This window comes from Pipistrellus hanaki (assembly GCF_964339955.1).
Source record: "Pipistrellus hanaki genome assembly, chromosome: 4".
Classification (NCBI taxonomy): Eukaryota; Metazoa; Chordata; class Mammalia; order Chiroptera; family Vespertilionidae; genus Pipistrellus; species Pipistrellus hanaki.
The window spans coordinates 4,783,261-4,805,499 of record NC_140506.1 but is presented as its reverse complement, the minus strand read 5'-3'; the positions used below and the strand labels follow the sequence as shown (position 1 = coordinate 4,805,499).

General features: G+C 41.3%; 1 protein-coding gene across 4 annotated transcripts in view; it reads right to left on the bottom strand.

The window, feature by feature from the left end:
* The window catches only part of NIPBL (NIPBL cohesin loading factor), a 157,941-nt gene extending 152,221 nt beyond the window's left edge, over nt 1–5,720 (bottom strand). For 2 of the 4 annotated variants that reach the window (XM_084880551.1, XM_084880549.1), the window contains exon 1: nt 5,242–5,720. The gene's annotated coding sequence lies outside the window, so the exon portion shown is untranslated. The remainder of the gene's footprint in view (nt 1–5,241) is intronic. The other 2 variants (XM_084880553.1, XM_084880550.1) reach the window with 1 other exon arrangement.
* Nucleotides 5,721–22,239: the final 16,519 nt, after the last annotated feature.

The following is a 22,239-nucleotide window of genomic DNA, read 5'->3' as shown; positions in this document are numbered from 1 at the left end:
CTAACCATAAAAAGATCACAGATTGCTTAACAACTGACATTTAAATTATAAGATAGTAAAGATTTGCAAATAGTAAACACTATATAATGTATAGTCAGAATTCTATTTTAGTTCTTTGCCTGAAGTAAACAATTTCCTTGACAACATTAAAGTATTGAATCAAATGAGCAACCAAAGGATATTAAGATTTTACTAAAACTAGAAATGAGGAATCCTAAATCCTTAAGAACACACATAAATGAGATCGATCATTTACTAATTATAAGACAATGGGCAATTTTTCAACGTTTCCACCATCAGTTTCTTCATCTGTAAATTGGGGGTGGTAACTATTTATAATTCATGAGCTTTTTAGAAGCATTAAATAAGATAATATAAAGAGGACATATTTAACACAATTCCTAGCAAATAATAGGTCCTCAAAATCTTATCTAGCTGGCAAATAATAGGTCCTCAAAATCTTATCTAGCTAGATAATACAAAAGTAATCTCTACTGATAACAACACTTTGGGAATGAAAGACAATTAAAAAACAATTAAAATTATTTTTAAATCAACTGCAAACACTAAAATTCCACTCTCGTAATTTAAAAAAGTGTAAAAATAAATCTTGCAGGATTCATTATGTATTGTTTACTACAAATGTAGGTAGTTAATCCACTTATATTTCTTAGGAGGGACATATATAAACTAGAGGCCCCCGGCCTGGCCTGTGCCCTCTCGCATTCCGGGACCTCTTGGGGGATGTCCGACTGCTGGTTTTGGCCTGATTCCCACAGAACAGGCCAAGGGACCACACCAGTGCTCGAATTCATGCACTGGGCCTCTATTATGCATATAAAATCTTTGGTTAACCTCTTCTTGCCCTCCCCTGCTACCCCCTGAGAATCATCAGTCTGTTCCATGTTTCCATGCCTGTGTGTTGAGCATCTGCCCCTTGGTGGTCAGCACACGTCATAGCTACCAAACAAATGGTCCTTTAGACTTTTATATATATAGAGATATATAGATTAAACTCAATCAACCACACAAGGTCAAGATTTCTAATATAAAAGTATTATTTTCATGGGGGAGATGGGACCAAAAGACAGGTATACCTCTCTAAAAGAAGAAAAGCACCTTGGATTCAAGATAATTGAAAAAGTCGCCCTGAGCAGTAGATAAGAGTATCGGCCTATGATCTGAAGGTTCCCAAGTTAGATTCCAGTCAAGGGTTGCAAGCTGGATCCCCAGTGTGGGTTGTACCAGAGGCAGCCCATCAATAATTCTCCCTCATCATTGATGTTTCTCTCTCTCTCTCTCTCCTCTCTTCTCCTCTAAAATCAATAAAAAAGTAAATAATTAAAAAAGTCAAAAATGGTATCAGTGTCAGCACTGAGCAATACATAACCATAACAAGAGCTCAGATACTTCTTAAAGCAACATTAATCTAACAAAAAACTATTAAGAGTCAGGGAATTTCTTACTGTCCCACTGACTCACTACATGAATCTGTACCAAACAAGTGGCCTTCTGACGTCGAGGTTTTCATCAAAAAATAGAAATCATGCTGGTCACTTCTTTCACAGGGAAATTAGAATATTTATAAAGGAATTCGGTCACTTTGAAAAAGGACCAATTTAAAAATACAAAGGCAACTGCTAAAAATAGAGAAAACTCTACTTTAAAAGTGTATTTTTTAAATGACTTTCAAAGGCTAGATGAGCTCATAAATAACTACCAAAGTCAAAGTAGTATGTTCAAGATATTAAAATAAACATCTTCAACTAAACAGTTAATTATCAGACTTCTACGAGTTCCTAGTCAGTAATTTCCTATTCTGTTTACAGCAAATAAATGTGGCAAACAGAACCGAAGTGACATTTCTCTAAAAGGAATTTTTATTTACTTCAGTCTTTCCAATCACTTCATATGGAGCTGAATAAAATTTCAGAATTACATACAAATTATGCTTTTCCTAATAAGCAACAGGGTGGGGGGGAAATGAAATTATATAAAACAAACTTTTTAGTTTTTATTTACTTATATTAATTTTTACATCTTATCTTCAGAAAGTAAAAATACCACATTATATGTCAAAATATAACACAGGCAGGTTCAAATGTTTCTCGTTTAATGATGAATTGGTACTAAAAAAAAATTAAATATGAAATTAGGAAGCCTTAAAAAAAATACGTTTGAGCTGGACAATCCCACTCCAAATAAAGAAAATTTCATGTGAGAATTGGTATGGCTTTGCTCACAATATTTTTGACATTTAGTAATCCTTACTATGCAGAAAACTAAAACTACATTTATCACCATACTGAAAACTTTCTTTTCCTCCCCAAAGAGAATCTCAAAGTCTTTCTTCAAATATAATATTTTTCTTCTTAAAGGAGGACAGTATTTTAATGATCACTAGCATAAGTTTAAAATGCTTTTAAATAACTAGTAAACAAATGTTGAATGACTTTAAAAGGAAGCATCCTCTTCTCAAAACACTAACAGCAATTATTTAATATTCCATTTTAATTTTATTTACTAGATTTTCATTATTTATGTGAAAACTGATTTCAATTATTATAAGTTATTGTTAATTCTGCAGACTAAAGAGAAACAGTAAACCATAATGTTGAAATTTCCTTTTGGCATATTAGGAAATATTGCTCCAAATAATATAACTATAATTGCAAGATTACTGGGATAATATGGTTGTCTCCTTTCACTGAATTAAAAAAAAATAATGGAAATATAGGATTAACCACTGGTGATGTCCCAACCAATACAGTGGAAGCACAGCAGGCTATTTATTCATAATCTCTAGGGAAACACAAGTTATTCATTCCAACTAAGTTATCAAAAATTTTAAAGTCCCAGCTTAGGTTTTATTCAAGTTTTATGTCTTCTCCATTACAAATAACCTAATCAGTTAACCAAATAAAAAATATTTTCAATTTACTTGAAAGAAATGTTTATGCCACCTTAATGAAAGCTATAACACAATCTATATTAGAGATTGCTAACTATATACAATTGGGAAAACAAGAGATCATAAGTATTCACTCACTTTAATTACAAAGCCACTAGAAAAGAAAAGAAAAAAGTCACATAAAGAGATACCTTACACAGAAACATCTGTGTAAGAAAGCTCCCTTTAAGTAGAAAACTCTGAAAGTTCCTTCTGTTGATGAAAACTGAGCAAGGAGAGAACTCCTTCCCAATATGCTCATCCCTTGGCACATCTCCGTATTTTATTTACATAAAAGTTGTGAAGACAATCACAGGTTCATACAAGGGCCTTTTAAACGTTTATTCTGAAGCCCTTATCTGCCTCCCCACCCCACTCCCTCTGCTTAGGACTGAGGGGTCCCTCCTCTCCGTGCTCCTGCCCCTCCAGGCCCCCTCCGCAGGCCCCCACCCGCGCAGGCCGGGCCGCGGCGAGCAGCGCCGGAGCGGAGCGGGCAGCACAAAGACAGGAGCGGAGATTAGCGGGAGGGAGGGGGCAGGAGCTTCAGGCTTTTTAAAATTCAAACTGCTCCCTGACCAATACAAATCACGGACACGCCACCGACTACTACACGGATTTATGGCATTAAAAACACGCCTCGTACGTGACAGCTATATTAACTTCACTCTTTTTAACATGTTTCCATACGTTTGCAGTAAATGTGGCGCAACTTATTTTAAGCAGAACGCTCCACTCAAAAGACAACCTTCGGGAAAGTTACTCATTCCGCAATGACAACTGAACAGGACACACAGAATTCGAACCAATGTAACATCCGCCGGTAAAACAAGAGACTTTGTCCATCGGGGCTGCTTCATTTTAACCAGGGAGCGTCTCCCTGCGGGGCCCGGGATACAAAGTCTCAAAGGCGCCTAACGCAGGTCCGCGCATTTGTTTTTCTATGCGATGTGTCACACAAACTTTTAAACGGGCCGCCTTTCCTTTCTGCCCACCGCACGCCTCCAGAGACCAGCTCCAAACACCTCCACGTACACTGGAACCAGCTTTTTAAGACGCACAACTTGTGTTTTTTTACTCCAGCAGATTTTCAGATCCATCTGACCCATTAAAATGACACCTCTCTCATGACACAGTCAAACATCCTGGGCGCACACAGCCAATGACAACCCTGGGACCTCAGGGGGATCAGCCTGGACATGAAAGGATGGCACCTTCTACCTTTTTCCTTTAAAAAATAAAAATAAAAAAATAAAAAACCTCCCAGGGATTTTAAGCATAATTAACTTGTATACTTTGGGAGGAGAAAAAAAAAGGAAAAAAATGAAAATTGGCTTCACCTGTGTCTCAAGCGCTATTTCCCACTACACCCCAAACCCCCCTTCCCACTCCTGTCCTCGGGGAGATCAGGAAGTCCCCGCGTGTTTCACGCTGGGAAGTGTCCTTATATAACGCGCTCCCATGCAAAGTGGCCGGGGGACCTGTCAAGCACTTTCTGCGAGTCTTTGAATAAAGTCCATGTGCGGCCGACACTGTCAAACAACAACACGGCTCCGGGGCGGGGGCGGGGGCCGGGGGAGCGGCCGCGCCTGCCCTCCACGGGCTTCTGGGCTCGACATCCGTGCGAACCACTCCATTCTCTTTTCCAAAAAAAAAAAGAAAGAAAAGAAAAAGAAAAAAAGAAAAAAGAAAAAAAAAGAAAGAAAGAACGCAAAGCAAAGCAAAGCAAACGCGTCTTCCTTAAACTTTCCAGCGTCCAAACAAGTTTCGCCGGGCAGGAGCGGGCCGGGCCGGAGTCTTCACCCCGGGCTCGCTAACTGAAACTACTTCCTCCCTCCCGGGGTCACCGCGGGGAGGAGGGGGTTGTTTGTGTCGCCGGGACGTGCCCCCGCGCCCCGGGCCGGCAAAGTTGTAAATATGGGGGGCGCCCAGGGGGCACCCTCGCCGCCGCCGGGAGGTATTGTTTCCGCCTCCTCGCCGCCGGCCGGGGCTCCGCGTCCCGGGCGAGGCCTGTCACCGGGCGGCGGGGCGGCGGCGGAGCCCGCGGCGCTCCGGATCCCCGGGCTCAAGTAGGCGCCGCCGGCCCGCGGCCTGCGCGCTCCGCCGGGCCTACGCCTCCCCGGCCGCCCGCCCGCCCGCCGGGAGCGCCCGCCGGCGCGGAGCCGCCGCCGCGCGGGGACCGGCCCGCCGCCGGGAGGGCGGCCGCCACCCGCGGGGAGAGCCAACTCCGGACGCGGCCCGCCGCGGGGCCCGGGCCGCCCGCGGGAGGCGCCGAAAGAAAGACCGGAATTTACCTGGGCGAATCGGCGTCGGAATCCGGGGAGGCCGCGGCCGCGGCGGCGGCGCGGAGACTATAATCCGGGCCGGGCGGGGGGGTGGCGACGGCTCCTCTTCCGTCTCCTCAGTGCGGGGAACATGGAGAGCCGGGGGCAGACCCGCCGGGAAGACAAATCGCTGCCGCCGCCGCCGCCGCTGCTGCTGCTTCCTCCTCCTCCTCCTTCTCCCACATAGAAACACTCACAAACACCCGGCCGGGGCCGCGCTACCGGGGGGGCATCGCCGCCGGCCGGGCGGCGGTCCTCCAGCGGCGGGGGCGGCCTCCCTGCGGCTCGGCGGTGTCGGGCGAGTCGGTACCGACGGAGGGAGGGGGGGGAGGGCGGGGGGGGAAGGAGCCCTGTGTGTGTGTGTCTCTCTCTCTCGTTCCGTCTCTCCCTCTCAGAACAAAATGCCGACCGGAAGTGCAGCTGCAGGAATGACTCCCTCCGCCGGCGCCAAACACTAACAACCACCCCCTCTTCCCCACTCCACTTCCGCCGCCGCGCCGCCGCCGGCTCGGTGCTCCGCCGCGCGCTCCGCGCCGCGCCGCGCGGCTCCCGGGCCGGGCCCTCCGCCTCCGGCGGCCTCAGGGCGGCCTGGGCCGGCGGCCCGGGAGCGGCGTGCGGGCGGCGGCGCGGGGCCGGCTCCGGGCCGGTGTTTGCCGGAGGCCGGGCGGGCGGCGCGGGGCCGGCGCCGCCGGGGGTCGTGTGCGCGGAGGGGGCGCTCCGCCCGCCCGGCCCGGCCCGCGGGTCGCCAACGGGAGCCGGGCGCGGGGCGGCCGCTGAGAGGACGCCCGCCATCCGAGGGCGACGGGGCATTTTCCCCGCAGTGGCCCGGAGCACGGACGGACGGACGGACGGAGCGCACCCGCGGCCCCCGGGAGGCGGCCGTGGCGCCGGTTTCTGCCTTATTTTCTGCGGAGTCACCGCGTCGCCCGGAGCTGGAGGAGCGCCCGGCAGGGTCGGACGGGACCGTGTCCGGGATGCACTGTATTTCGGGGACTGTGTCTGAATCTCCTCTTTCTGGCGGCGGCCGGGGTTCCGGCCTCACTGAGCGGGGAGGCCTGTAGGCGCCGCTGTGGGGGCGGCGGGCGGCCGGCGGCCCAGCGGCCCGCGCGCCCCGCGCCCCCTCGGCGGTGGGAGGAGCCGCGCGGGAGGCGCCGCCGCCGCGACCCGGCCGCCGGGCACCGGGACGCCGGCCACCGGGCACCGCGACCCCGGCCGCCGGGAGCCCGCGGGCCGCGGGGAGCCCGGCCGGCCGCTCGCAGACCTGCTTCCCCGGGGACGGCGAGGCCCGGCCGGGCCGGAGGACGGACGCGCTGCGGGGACAGCTCGGTGCGGGCCTCGGCGGCCGGCCTGTGGGTTTGCTTTACGTTAGCGGGGCTTTCCTCCAGGTAAAGCGTGCCGGAGGTAAGCGGATTCCACCGAGCGGGCGGCGTGTGTGTGCTGTGTTTCCATGAACTTGGTTTTAATGGTAACGTTCATTGTAAATGGGAAATTTTGCCTAAAAGAAAAAAAAAAAAGCAAAAGCCGGTTTGGCTCAGTGGTAGAGCGTTGATCTGCGGACTGAAAGGTCCCAGGTTCGATTCCGGTCAAGGGCATGTACCCTGGTTGCGGGCACATCCCCGGTGGGGGGCGTGCAGGAGGCAGCTGGTCGGTGTTTCTCTCTCATCGATGTTTCTAACTCTATCCCTCTCCCTTCCTCTCTGTGAAAAGTCAATTATTTATATATATATATATATATATATATATATATATATATATATATATATATATATATATATATATATAATTTTTTTTTAAATAATAATAATCACGGGAGGGACTAGATCAGATCTTCTTGTTCTCCCCCCCCCCCCCCCCCGTAGCTTTGCATGGGGCGGAGGGGCCGAGCCCAGCCGCGGGCGGGGCGGGAGCTGCGCTGGGGCCCGGCCTCGGTCTCCGCGGCTCCCGGTGCCGGCGCTGGCGCCTCCCGGCAGGTGTTCGCGCACCGGCACCCCCGAGTCCGCTGCCCCTCCCCGTGTGATCCGCTGGCGTCCTCCGGGTCAGGCAGGCTGGTCACCTGTTTTCCCCAGAGCGTCCGCTCCCCCCGATGGAAGGTTTTGTTCCTCCGCTGGTGTCTGTGGGGAAAGTGTGGCCGGAATAATGGCGGACACGCAGGTGCTGAGTGTTTGGTTAATGAATGAATGAGGCATGACCGCCTGCTCCCCTTACCTCCACCCGCAACTTCTGAACTTTGTTCCTTAACATATGATTATATGTACTTAAAGGCTGCAGGTCACTTTATGAAACTAAGGTGGAAACTGAAAAAGAAATAAGGGAAAATGCAAGTTTGTTGCGGAGTTCTAGGAAAAGGCACTTTGTAGACATTTGAAAAGCCCTCCACAGCACCAGAAGCCCACAAACGAGCGGAAAATGTTTTTTTCAGGTTTCTGTAGATGGGCTTGCTGGAGAGGACAGTGGATGGAGCGCATGACCATACCCTGGCCAATTAGCTCTGCTCTCCTCCTGAGTCACAAGCTGTGCCGTTCATTCTGTCTGCCCGCACCCCCCCCCCTTTTTTATTGCAAAATACATGCTATTTTCGCTAAAATAAAGTCTGGGTGCATTGGTTGGCTTCGCTCAAATACAGCACTATTGGAAAAGTTCATTCAGCAAGTATTTAATGGGCACAAAATGAGTGGCAGTCCCAGTGATTCCAAAGGTGTGTGCTGCTAGGCCTTATATAAAGGCGCACATATGGCTGCTCTGGTTGCTGCTCAATTATGCTGTCAAGAAAAGCAAATGCTAGTGAGATTTATATTTTACAGTTTCCTTCAGAAGAAAAGGTTCAGTGAAAGCCGAGGTCAGGATTAGTGTGGATATTTAAATTCACCTTTTAGCTTGCTGTTCATTTACATTTATTTTATGAAAGCACTAGGTGTACCAATAAATTAATAATTTTTGAAAACTATGAAATAAATTTGAGAATTTTTACTTTCTAGTGGCTGGAAAAACAGACGAGCCTTTTAAATTAAGATAATTAAGTACCAGCACACTAGAACCTGCAATAAGCCCTTGGCTGTGATATAACAGTCATTTCAATTATGGAATTTTTGGACAAGAAAAGACAGTCTTGATAGTTATTTTATAAACATTAATACATTTAATTAGACATTGTTTCATAAATTCAACAGCCTGTTAATTATAAATTTACCCAGATTAATCCTTAAGAACAGCTTTAAGCCTTATACAGATGTCTTTTTCACTCAGTTTAAAATACTAAAATTTCAATTTGCTTAAGGAAACACAATTATCTTTCTATATGCTTTTTTTAAAAAATATGTTTTATTGATTTTTTTACAGAGAGGACGGGAGGGGGATAGAGAGTTAAGTATACCCTTGATAGGAATCGAACCTGGGACCCTTCAGTCTGCAGGCCAATGCTCTATATGAGCCAAACCGGTTAGGGCCCTACATGCTTTTTTAAATGTTCCTGGTAAACTAATAATTTTGCAGGCCCAGGTAACCAGAGTCTTGACATTATTGTAGCATTTACTTTTAAATTTTAGGTGACTTGGTTTTCAGTTTCTTCTCCCATTTACTTATCAGAGACTTACTAGGTGCTTATTAGCTTATGATCAACACCTGCTTCACATTAGGGACTGAAAACGACAAGATCTCTCTGCCTTTAAAGGGTTTAAGTTATACATAGTTTATACCAATTTTTTCCAGATCATGCGATTAAAGACATTGTTTCGATGTGTATCAGAATATTTCTCTATTAAATCAATGTGTTTTACTTGTCTAAATTTAAGTATCCAAGTTGAGATCTTGTGTAGAATCTATTTAATCTTTAGTGTTTTCTTGATTTCATTGTCTTGTTTGTTTTTGGGGGGGGAGGTTTTGCATAAAAATTGTTTTTCTCAACCTTATCCATTTATTCTGCTCTTACAGTTTTAAAACTTTTTCTAAAATAAGTTGATTTATGGTGGTCTTTTATCCTTGATTTATTCATTCTTAATTTATAGGGCAGCCCAATCATCCTTTAATCTGATTTGATATTACCCCCATTCTTTAAGTACTAAATTATAATACTCATTTTATTTGCCAGAGTAAACCTGATAGTCCCATATGATAACCCATATGTATTCTTGATCAATAGATTGCAGAAGATTTAATAAAATATTTTAAATGGATTTTAAGTATTAACTGTTGAATATAGTCAGCTTGATGTAATTGATAAATTATAATTTTTATTGATAATACTTATTAAGAGAAATACAATTTGTCAAAAATAATAGAAATTAAAAATTTTAGAAAACAATTTTCTATTTTATACTAACCAGTTCTATCTTTTATTAGTGATAAAAATAACTTATAAGAACAAAATTTCAAAATATAGTAAAAAGAAATAAAGGACATGTTTTATTTTATGTTTAGGATAATTAAGTTACTTATTTCAAGAAACTTTGAAGAGTTAATTATAGATGTTGATTTGAGGGTGAGCTACAAAAATATCAAACAATTTAACAGTCTGGAAATAAGTTCTGCAAATTTTTGAATGAAATACCTTAATCAAATTTGTGATAGTATTTGTGAAGGATATTCAGCATTTTTTATCCATCTGTTAACATGATAGAAATGAATGTCCTTCAAGAACAAGCTTCGTCCTTTCATTAATCCTTACCTCTAAATTTACAGATTTTATTATCCATGTCATCCATATATAATCCTATGACTTGACTGTATTAGTGTTTACATTTTTGCCTGTCCATGCCTTATGTTCATAAATCAAAGTGACCAGTTATGTGTTATACTACATTACAAGTTTTAGTGTGCATTGGAAAGGGTAGGACCCTCAGAAAAATGCATTTCTGAAATATAATTATTAGAGCATTAAATCTTCATGAAAGTCTAATTTTAATGGAACCTACACATATGCTGAATGTGAACCAGAGAATTAAAGTATACATGTATTTTAGTATTAAACTAATCCGGAACAACATTGATTTTTAAATGTTTTTATCTATGAAGAATACAAAATCCATTAAAAACATCTAAAAAGAGTATGATAGGAGTGCTTAGGATGCTCATTTCAAAGCATCTCCTCTACAACAGTGTTTTAAAACTGGGTCATGTATCACTATGGGTTATGAAATAAATACAGTGGGTAGTAACCAGTATTTTTTATTTAATATATAGAAAAGAATAGAAAAATCTAAGAGTACATCTCAAATGGTAGAGTCTATATATTTTTTAAATATATATTTTTTATTGATTTTTCACAGAGAGGAAGAGAGAGGGATAGAGAGCTAGAAACATCGATGAGAGAGAAACATTGATCAGCCTCCTCCTGCACACTCCCCACTGGGGAAGTGCCCACAACCAAGGTACATGCCCCTGACCTGAATCAAACCTGGGACCTTCCAGCCTGCAGGCCGATGCTCTATCCACTGAGCCAAACCGGTTTCGGCAGAGTCTATATTTTTAAATGAACGTTTCATTTATGTGTGTGCATGTGCTAGGTTACCTTGTAATATATAGAGTTGGGCAAAAGTAAGGGTACAGTGCCATTGTGACATTCTTTTGAGTTAACAAAGCTATTGTAATAATTAGCCTGCCCACCCATCTTTGCATACAAACAGCTGTGAACCTACTTTACCTCACCCCAGTATATTTCGTAGTATGTATTATAGGCTGAAAAAAAGTGGTGGTGTTTTTTTTTTTAATCTACAGTTTAGTTTTTCTTTTACTTCCTCTCTCAGGAAAGAAAAAAGAATACTAGAAAGTTCTGATTGTGAAATAGTGAGGAATTTTAGAGATTTGATAATTGATTTCAGAAAGATGATCTTAAGGTAAAGGGTAGGTAATCTATGCAGAAATGTCAAATATTGAAGTTGTGAGGAGGAATTATTTTCCTAGTGGAGCTAAATTTGTTGTGTTTAGATTTATGGCTGTTTTCTTATTGATCTGATGTAGCGCATCTGATTTTAAATGCCCAATACAAAATAATAAAAGGCAAAGAATATATTTGTTTCTGTCTATTTCTTTCCACCTGTTCAGTCTTAAAACAGGTATTTATTAGCTAGTCATTTGAGTGCAAAGCAAACTGCTACCTTCACAGAGGAATTGTTATAAGAACAGTTTATTCCCTGAAAATGAAACTTCTCCCTTCAAAAAATAACAAATTTTCAATAAGGTTTTTCTCTCTAGCCAAAGTAAATAATCATTTCTTAAAGTAAATAGTTAACTTTCATTTCCCATCCAACTCATTCACATATTTAAACAAGTACTTAAAGTTGAGTACAGAATTTAAAAGGGGGAAATTGAAAAAGAAGAAAATTGTGTATAGAATTTGAAAGGAAGGCAATATACTCCATAAGTGGGATGAAATATATCTACCAAACAGAAAATAAGTTAGGGAGTATGTTATACTGAAATGTTTTAATAACATTTAGACATTTCAATAAAATTTAAACATTTCATTATGTATTTCATTATCGGTTTCACTATTGTAATGTTGACAAGTCTAAGAGCAAGTCTGTTTTTCCTCCCAGACATATAGTGCCACCAGCTCCCTTTCAATTATAGATATTTAAGACCGAGTTTGGTTAAAACCATAGTGACACACAAAATTTTCTAGGGAACTAAAATAAAAATTTAGGTATATTACTGAACCAAAGCTTAGACCCAAGTATTATACCAATGCAACACATACCCTATTGAATTAAGAAAAATTATATTACTTAACCACCAGAGGGTGCCAAGTCAGTCCTGGAAAGGTAGGAGTACAAAGGAAGACCACATGACTTCCTGTTTTGAGTTTGGCTGTTTAGGCAGCTGTCCTCTGAGTTTAGTTTATCAAAAAAAGCCAATTAAAAGTATAGAAAGGCTAACAACGTGTATCAGATGTGTATGGGGTGACAATTTTAACTAAAAATTACATAGCAGGAAAGAAATTCTTCTGTTTAATGACAGCACAGAGGAAGAATATTTGCAATAAAAGAGAATTCTTTAAAACCAAATGTTAAAAATTGACTAAATAAATAGTGATACTTACATGGATCAGAGCAAAGCAATGATAAGATTACCAACCATTAAGCAGAAGAAATTCAAGTACAACTATGCGAATGGAAATGTTATCTAAAATGGAAAACAATATCTTAGAGCCAGGATGAATTACTAGCCAAATATAACAGTGAAACATTTTTTTATTTCAGTTTTATTTAAGCTGAAATTAGACTCTAGGTACATTTTAAAAGTACAAAGTTGACACCAATAAGTAGATTGACCTATTAAATTGCTATGCAATTTGACAATCTAAGAAGTATAAATACTAACAAATGATTATAGTGAAGTAATGAGATTTTTCACTTAAAAATAGAAAATAGAATTGTTCTCACTCCCCTTTATTAACATAACAAAAATACCTATTTTGTGACATGTTGGAGGAATATAGTGGCTAAATGATTACTGTCAGCTTATTTAATATATTTTAAAAATTCCAGTAGTAAGGTGGCAATAGCTTTGCCATGAACCATTTCCTTATGATAAGCATAATAACAGGTTAACTCATATATAAGTCTGATAAAAAACATTAACTTTGTCACCAAAATCAAAATTTTAGAGCTTATTGAATATGTAGTATAATTTTTTTGTTTTATCTACTTCTTATTTAATAAGTTTGTAATGATAAACTCAAAACCAAACGAAGGAAGGAAAGAAAAGAGCTTGTTACCTTGTCTTATTTCAGAGTAGGGAATGATGATATTAGGAAAAGCACTAAGAAATGACTTCCATTGAACAAAATCAGGAAATCTCAAAGAGTTTTGCTCTCCCTAAAAAAATTAAATAAAAATTTTAGTTAGGAACTTATACCCACACATGAATACTGTTTTTAACAATGCTTTTTAGAGGTTTAAAATATTTTTATTTCCTTTTTGAAAAAACAGCACCAAAACTCAAACTACTTTAATAATCATGATTCTAATTCACAGCTTCTTTCTTGTCTTACACTGTTGAATTCTCCTCCTTTTCTAAAGCACCTCTCTGATGTAGGCTTCTTGGTATTACTGCCTTCTCAATTCTACCACTAACATTCACCAGCTTTCTCCAATATATGAATTTAGAAAATCCATAGTAGTACTTGATAGTACTTCATGTATGCTAAAGTATTTTTAATTTGAAGAACTTACTGTGCATCATATATGCTTTCTGTAAAAGTTTTTTAAATCTAACAAATCTTTTGGGCTTTAATTCTACCTATAATATTGCTGTAAAAACATCATAGTTGTGAAATCTGGCTCTTTAAAAACAGCAACACTGCACTGAAAACTGGTTTGAAACTATTCTGTCTATGATGTAACATATTTATTTAATATTTTGTGAGGTAAGTATGACCTCTGAATAAATGAGTCTGATTTTCTATATTTTTAGGAATACTATTGTTTTCTAAGAGTATCAGGAGACAGTGTGCTTCTTAAAATAATTTTGAATTTATATCCAAAGTTGGGGGATGAATTTTTCTTATGAATGCATAACATTTTTATTACTGTTTATTGTAGATCCTTCATTCCACAAGCCTGTGCCCAGCACCTATGTACTGGAAACAATGAATACAAATGACTAACCTTGTCTCTTTCCTCATGTAACTCCTAGCCCAGTGGAAGAATATGTGAAATAAATTTAAAACAGTAAGAAAATGACTGTGAGTTGCATCAAAAGTGCTATGCAAGTACCAAAGATACCTGAAGGTTTTGAGAGAAGCTTCATAGAAGAGGTGAGATCTGAACGTTAGTGGAAGATAAATACCTTTCCAGGCAGGGGAAGACGGGAAGGAAGGAAATCAACTAATCCAAAGAGGGAAATGGATATGTAAAAATATATATAGGTTCATAAGAACATTCCTTCATTTCATGATGCAAAAATTGCTTTGGTCAAAGTGCAGATTAGGTAAGGGGCTGGAATCTACTGTCAAGTGAGGGGTTTGGATTTAGACCCCACACTGGGCAGGTAAAAAATTTTACACCAGGATAAAAGGCAGTTTGCATTTTAGAATAACACTGCAAGTGAACATTTTAAAAATGTATTCCATTAGAAAGGAAAAGAACAGTTGGTGACATTGTGGGAACATATAATTTAGAAACATGTATCCAGCTGAGTATTTATACTCTTTGATACAATACTATCTTCTCTGACTCTTGGTGAGGCCATACTACTTTTGTGATTTCAACTAAAACAGAAGGAAGCCTAGGTAACCAATGAAAGGAACATGGAATGTGAGGAGAGGCTTGGAGAAATGTGAATCAATAAGAAAGTTATTGGTTTGAGTCAGACACGAGGGCTCGTCTGTGGGAACTGGGCTGGGAGGAGGTAGATTTAAAACAATGTGGAACTGAGGATGTCTTGCACCAATGGGTATGTAAAACAGAGTAGGGGAGTGGAGAGCCATTAGCATTACTGACAATCCAGGTTTAGGTCTCTAGGTGGACTCTGGTGTCATTAAAAGACAAAGCAGGCTGAAAGCAGAGAGGAGTAAGAATAAATTTAGTCTGGGATGAATTAGACGTGAGTTGCCTATTAGACTCCCACTTAGAAATAGCCAGTAGACTGTTAAAAATATGTGTGGATACTCAGGAGACAACACTAAAGGCATGAGAGGCATCTTCATAAAAGTGATCATTGAAGCCACAGATTGGAATCTAGGGAGAATTTATAGAACAGGAATGAGCCAAAGAACTATAAGAACCATTAAGGAAAATGCTAGCTACCAAAGATGGTATGGTATTTTGAACTAATATTTCTCCCTAAAATATTTGAAAAGAACTCTTTATAAGTTATTTAGTTAAATATTGTAACAGGTGTTTGACTCTAAAATCAATACCCAATAAAATCTTATCCTATCTAATCCTGGAAGATATTCAATTACTGTGTCTTTTACATTTTACTTGAAAATGGGAGAGCAGAATAGAGGTTGATTTCTGAAGAAAACAGAAAAGGTTAATGATATTTTAAGCAGCAAATTATTCTTAAGATTATATAATACTTACAACCCAGATCTAGAAAGTTTAGTTACAGCTTTCAAACTTTCTCATTTTTTCCTGACTGAGCTAGCCCTAAAATACCATTCCAATCCAGTACATACTTCTGACTAGTCTTGCTGGTTCATTTAAATCATTCCTTCTTAATCCTTGTTTCTCCTACTACTATCCCTCTCATAATAGCTATCCAGTGCTAGTTTCCACTGTCGCCAAATATTTCGATTTTTTTAAGTTAAGGAAAATATCACAGTCTTCATCTATCTATACTAACAAGAGAGAAATATAGTAATTGAACATCACTCTATGATGCCCACAGCCAATCAGGAAGGAATATACAAATTAGTGGGACAAATATGGCGGCCACGGAGCCAGCAGGAGTGGCGGGATGCTTGGTCACTAGGGGTGACCCACGCTTCCTGCCCCCTCTGGCCGGCCACTGAGGGAGGGGCCTGTAAATGGCGCTCAGCCCCTTACCCAGGCTGGTCATGCCCCCCCAGTGGGGATCCTCACCCCATAGGGGCATGGCTGGCCTGAAAACTGCCCCAACCCCTTGCCCAGGCTGGCACCTTCCCCAGTGGTGACCCCCCCATTGTGATGGGGGTGTGGCCAGCCTGCAAACTACCACAGGCCCCTCTCCCAGGCCGCCCTGCTCCCCAAGGAAACCCCCACCCTGATCCAGGACACCATGGCAAACCAGCTGGCCCCCACCCATGCACCAGACCTCTATCTATACTAATAAAAGGGTAATATGCTAATTAGGCTGGGAGACCTTCCAGGAGACATTCCTGACATTGTTCTGGACAAAGCCATAGTGGTAGGGCTAAGGTACAGAAAGTTAGGGGCCAAGAGGGAAGGACAGTTGGGGATCAGGCCAGTTGTGTGGGGGCATTGTGGGTGAGCAGGCTATCAGTGGGAATAGGTTCGGGGTGAGCAGGCCAGCAGGCAGAGTGCTTAGGGGCAATTGGGCAGGCAGGAAGACACAGGTGAGTGGTTAGGAGCCAGCAGTCCCAGATTGTGAGAGGGATGTCCAACTGCTGGTTTAGGCCTAATCCCTGTGGGACATTCCTCAAGAGGTCCCAGATTAGAGAGGATGCAGGCCTGGCTGAGGGACACCCCCCTCCCTGAGCACAAATTTTGTGCACTGGACCACTAGTAATATAATAATAAAAGCATAATATGCTAATTAGATAGGACGTCCCTCTTTCTGGACAAAGCTGTAGCAGGCAGGGGCCAGGGCCAAGGTCCTTGTACAAATTTCGTGCATCAGGCCTCTAGCAGAAAGACAGGAACTAGTATAACAGAGAGGAAATGAATATTATGCAAAACATATTCCAAAGATATCCATATTTTTCAGTAGTGAACCACAATCAGAAATCCATAAGTCTGTGGGTCACATACATTTTAGTCATAACAATAATAGAATTATAGTCTATACACTATTGAAAAGTATTTATATTATACTGTCCAAATATTCTAATCAGCTTTATTCACATAAAATTGGCACTTACTAGTCTTCAATAAATTTTGAAAAATCAATGAGAATATTGTTATACAACAGGCCAAATTTTGCTCAAAAACAAAGGGCTGTTCAACAAATGGTACTGGGATAACTTGCAAAAGATGAAAACATGGAGTTGGATCATTACTTCATACCATATGCAAATTTAACTCAAAATGGATCCATGACCTAAATGTAACAGCAAAAACTTAAAACTTTTGGAGGAAAACAGGGGAAATTTTCATTTCTTTGGATTTGGCAAAGGATTTTTAAATATGGCACCAAAAGCATAAGTAACCAAAAAAATAAATTGGATTCCAGAATTAAAAATTCTGTGCTTCGAAGGACATGAAAGAAAATTTTTAAAAATCCACACATAATGGGAAAAATGTTTGTAAACCGTCTCTAGACTATCTAAAGATCTCATAATGCAATAATAAAATAATGAATAACCTAATTTAAAAATGGACAAAAGAGCCGAAACTGGTTTGGCTCAGTGGATAGAGCATCGGCCTGCGGACTGAAAGGTCCCGGGTTCTATTTCGGGCAAGGGCATGTACCTTGATTGTGGGCACATCCCCAGTAGGGGGTGTGCAAGAGGCAGCTGATCGATGATTCTTTCTCATCGATGTTTCTGACTTTCTATCCCTCTCTCTTCCTCTCTGTAAAAAATCAATAAAAATATATTTTAAAAAAAAGATGACATGCTGTATGATTCCATTCACATGAAAATTCAGATAGGGAAGTCCAGGGACATTAAGTTAGCAGTTGCTTAAAGCTGCTGGTACATGTGGGGCAGGGGGTGGAGGGAGGGAGTGGATGGAAGGGATGATAGCTAAAAGGTAGAGGGTTTCTTTTCCTGGAGTGATGAAAATGTTCTAAAATTGACTGTGATGATGGTTGAACATATCTGTGAATATATTAAAGACCATTTAATTGTACACTTTACATGGGTGAATTCCATGGCATATGAATTCTATCTCAATAAAGCTATTAAATAAAAAATAAAACGACTGTAGATAGCCAGGGCACAAATCAATTTCCACTCCAGTCTTACACTACTGAAAGCGGCTCTCGGATTCAGCTTCCGTTGTTTCAGGAATATACATGGACAGAGTTGGAAGGCTCATATATTACAAGAATTTGGCCACCAAGCCAGAGTTCAGGAGAGTAATGTGTGATGTATATATTCGTTCTCAAATCCTAGGGATCCTATGGATTCTTGGTGGGAATAGTTTGCTCTCACTTCAATCAGTTCCTCTTTAAGTGGAACCATGTTAACAAGGCAGATGCTTTAAAAATTCAAATACATTCCTCTCAAGTCAGCTGCAGGAACTTAAAAGCATAACTCATGCTAATGCAAATTTGTGAATTTCTTTAGAAATCCTGACTTTATTTCTGCCAAACAGCTCAGCAGTTCCTTAAACACTATGATTCCATTTAACACAAGGCAGTTCTGATATTGGACATGAATACACATTGCAAGTAACATTTACCCACTCCCCATGTTCTGGTTTGAATATTAATAACTACAGTTCCTTCACCAACTCATCAGTTTTTACTTTTTCCTCTGCAGTCTCAAGTTCAGTATATTCAGATGTCTTGCTTTAACACCAAACAGAAAATATCATGTTAGCTATTTGAGTTTTGTTATGGACTGAATGTTTGTATCCTCTCCCCAGATTTGTATGTTGGAGCCCTAACCACCAATATGATGGCATTAGGAGATAGGGTCTTTAAGAGGTAATTAGGTTTAAATGAGGTCCTGAGGGTAAGACCCCTATGAAGGGGTTAGTGCTTTACCAGAGCTCTTCCGCATGAGGATACTGCAAGAACCTGACCATCTGCAAGCCAGAGAGCATTTACCAAGAACCAAATCTGCTAGCATCATGTCTTGAACTTCTCAACATCCAGAAGTGTGAGAAATAAATGTCTGTTTTTTTAATCCAACTAGTCTATGGTATCTATAAATATAAAAAGCTAATATGCAGTCTCCCCACGGGAGTTCCACCAGGAGTTCTATTGCTCGCTATGATGTGCGTGGACCACCAGGGGGCGGCATGGAGTGAGGAAGGCCCCAGCTGGCAGCCAGAAGACCCTGATTGACCCTGATGGTTGGCCAGGCCTAGGGCCCTACCAGTGCACGAATTTCATGCACCAGGCCTCTAATAAAAGAGAAATGTGCAAATTGACCATACCTCCGTGATGCCCACTAGCCTATTAGGAGCAAGTAGGCAAATCATCCCAACAAAGAAGGAAGGTTAATGTGCCTACACAGGCATGGAGTGGCTGGGGCAGGGCGGCCACTTGTGCACATGCCGGCGCCAAGCAGTCTGTGTCCCAGGGTCAGGTGTCCTCGGGAGCCAGGCCACTCTGAGCCTGTAGGCATGAAGTAGCAGGGGATGAGGTGGGAACATCCCTGAGAACCAGGCGCTCCGAGCCGGTACAAGCGGCCGTGGGCAGGGTGGGAAGGTCCCTCCGCAGTGAGCGAGCAGATAGCAGGGCCTGTGGTAGCGTCAAGCAGGCAGGTCCCCAGAGAGCAAGAACCATGGGAAGCAGGCCTAAGCCGTCAATAGGACATCCCCTGAGGGCTCCCAGATTGGAGAGGGTGCAGGTCGGGCTGAGGGTCCCCCCACGAATTTCATGCACCGGGCCCCTAGTTTTGTTAATTACAGCCCAAGATGACCAAGACAGGCTCAAACAAAGCTGGGTTCCTTTAATTCCCACAAGTTTTAGATCTGAAGCAGCATCAGTGTAACTCTTCAACAAGTTTCCACAACCTACTCCTATTATTGCATTAAAATAAACTAAATTGATTGCATTTAGAATAGCACAATGACAACAATAACACAAAAATTAAAATAATCTTAACAAGAAATGTGTAGAATCTATATAAAACTTTATACTTAGAGCTATATAAAATCTGGAAGAAGATAATTGTTCTCAAATGAATTTAAGGTATTCTTTTTGAAGAACTTGAAAAAATTATTCTAAAATTCATATGGAATAATAAATAGATGAAACAGACAAATAGATGGCAAGAAACATTTTAAATAAGAATTATGGGTGAAGGGAACTTGTCTCTTGGATTAATGATCAAATATGATCTAAATTCTATATAGAAATGTGTACTAGTGACAAACTAAGCAGACTTTTACAATACTAGTGACAAATCAGAAACTTTCTTCATCTATTTCTTAGTAGTTTGTGCAGGCCTTAGCACATATATATTAATACTAGAGGCCTGGTGCATGAAAATTCATGCACTGGAGTGGGGTGGGGGGGTGCCTCAGCCCAGCCTGCCCCCTCTCAGAGTCCAGGAGCCCCCTGGGCCAGGAGGTGACTCCACAATCGGGGAGGAATGCCCCCTTCACACCTCTGCTGCTGCCACTGCTACAGTGCAAGCCTCGGCCGGCCCTGGTTACCTGAGCTTCGGGCAGCCCTGAGTGGCTGGGCAGCCGTCATCTGAGACTTGCCTGTACCATGGGCTGGCCCTGGGTGGCTGGGGGCTGAGGATACAGGGGACTCTGGAGGCAGGCGTGTGGAGCAGCCAGACCTGCCTGGATGCTGTCCCAACCATGCTGCGTGCTTGCTGCCCCTGTGGGGCTGAGGGGACAGGGTGCTGCCATCTTGTGGCTATGGGCACTGCCATCTTTGAGGGTGTGGTAGTCAATTAGCATATTCCCTTCTTATTGGCTGTGGGTGCCACCATCTTTGTGAGGGTGTGATGGTCAATTAGCTTATTCCCTCTTTATTAGATAGGATATTCTTAATGTATCCTACTCTTTTTAAAAAATGTATCTTTTTCCCCAGCTACTCTTAGTTTTAGCAGCAGCACAGTGCATGGCCAGGCACTCTATAAATGTTGGTTGAATGAATGATACCCAAATGATCATATTTTAATTAAAAATTAAGAAATTCTGTGTGTTTTTTTTTCTCCTCATACACTATTAGGGCAAGAAAAACACTATACCTTGGAATAAAATCCAGGGAGATTGTATGGGACTTACTAAATTACACATTTTGGCAAATTACTTTTTGTCAACAGGCTGACAATATGATATTGTCTGTATCAAATCTATTTTAACATGAATCAATTAGATTGAGTCACTATATTACTATTTCCCAAATTATTTCATAGAATATTAGTTCTGCAAAATGATCCATAAATAAAGAATTCTTTGGTCATATTCCACTCTTGAAGATTTATCATACCTATCAACATATTGAATGTTCTGAAAATTTCTCAGTAAAGACACCTGTTAAATTTTGTTTAACTCAACCTTTTTGATCATGAAATCCTTTTATCATATAACCCCTATTAAAATCTTCAATATGAAAGTATTTTTCTGTGGGAAACCACAGTATCTAATTTCCAGATTTAACTTTATGAGTGTGCAAATGTTTTGGGCTTGGAGTGACTAGACGTCCAAGACTTATTATTTTTTTTTTTTTTTTACATTTAGTATATACACAGATATATTTTTAATGTATTTTCACTATAAACACATGTACACACACCTGCTTTCACAATTCTCAATAGCTAAGTCTTAGCTTCAAGAAAAATCTTGACACATCCAGAAAAACGAGTTATTTGTAGTAATTATAGTAACTTCTACTTCTGGCAACTTTTGCAAAATCCTTACAAACTGTACAGCACAACTAAAACATTCTCAAAGTCCCTTTTCTCTAGACTATTCATAATACAGGCTCATAGGTCAGTAAAGATGAATGTTAAAATATAGTTATGTTAAAACATATAGGATGATAAGACAAGGAAAGGCTCACTGACTTTAGAAAATTAACAACATCTAATCCAAGTATGAAAATCTGCAGTAGGTAATTTAGCTATTTCTGCTGGTTTTCTTCAGGAGACAATGAATTTTATTTTGCTTTTAAGACTTTTTTGGTGAAATTACACTGCAATGGGGAAAAATTATACAAATTTACAAAATATCCAGAGAACCATCATTACAATTACAGGTAAATCTTAACTTTGAAAAAGAAAACTAGTTTACATTACTAAAACAAGCACAAAAATCCCTACGGTGTCAATGGACAAAGAGAACTCAGTGACTTTCAGAAATCTGCCCAGATTCGCTGGAAAAAATCAACAGCATCCTTTTTGGGCAAATGCTGCGTTTGTGTCCTGTCAGATGTCAAACGCACAGTATCACAATCATGTGAGAAAATCCATCTCATTTCTCCTTCTTAAACAAAAACACTAGAATTTGATCCAGAGGAGGTTGAAAGTAAAAGCCATTTTTGGAACTACGTTCAGGAATATTTGATATGAACCAGACCCATTCATGATGGGCAGAGACCTGTGTTCTATGGAAGTATAATTACCATCACTATATTAAACAGCTCACTTGTACATTCAATGGTTCACATAGACACAACATGGCCACAAGATGTCTGACTCTGCAGGACCACGGGCTGATTCAATGACTTCTT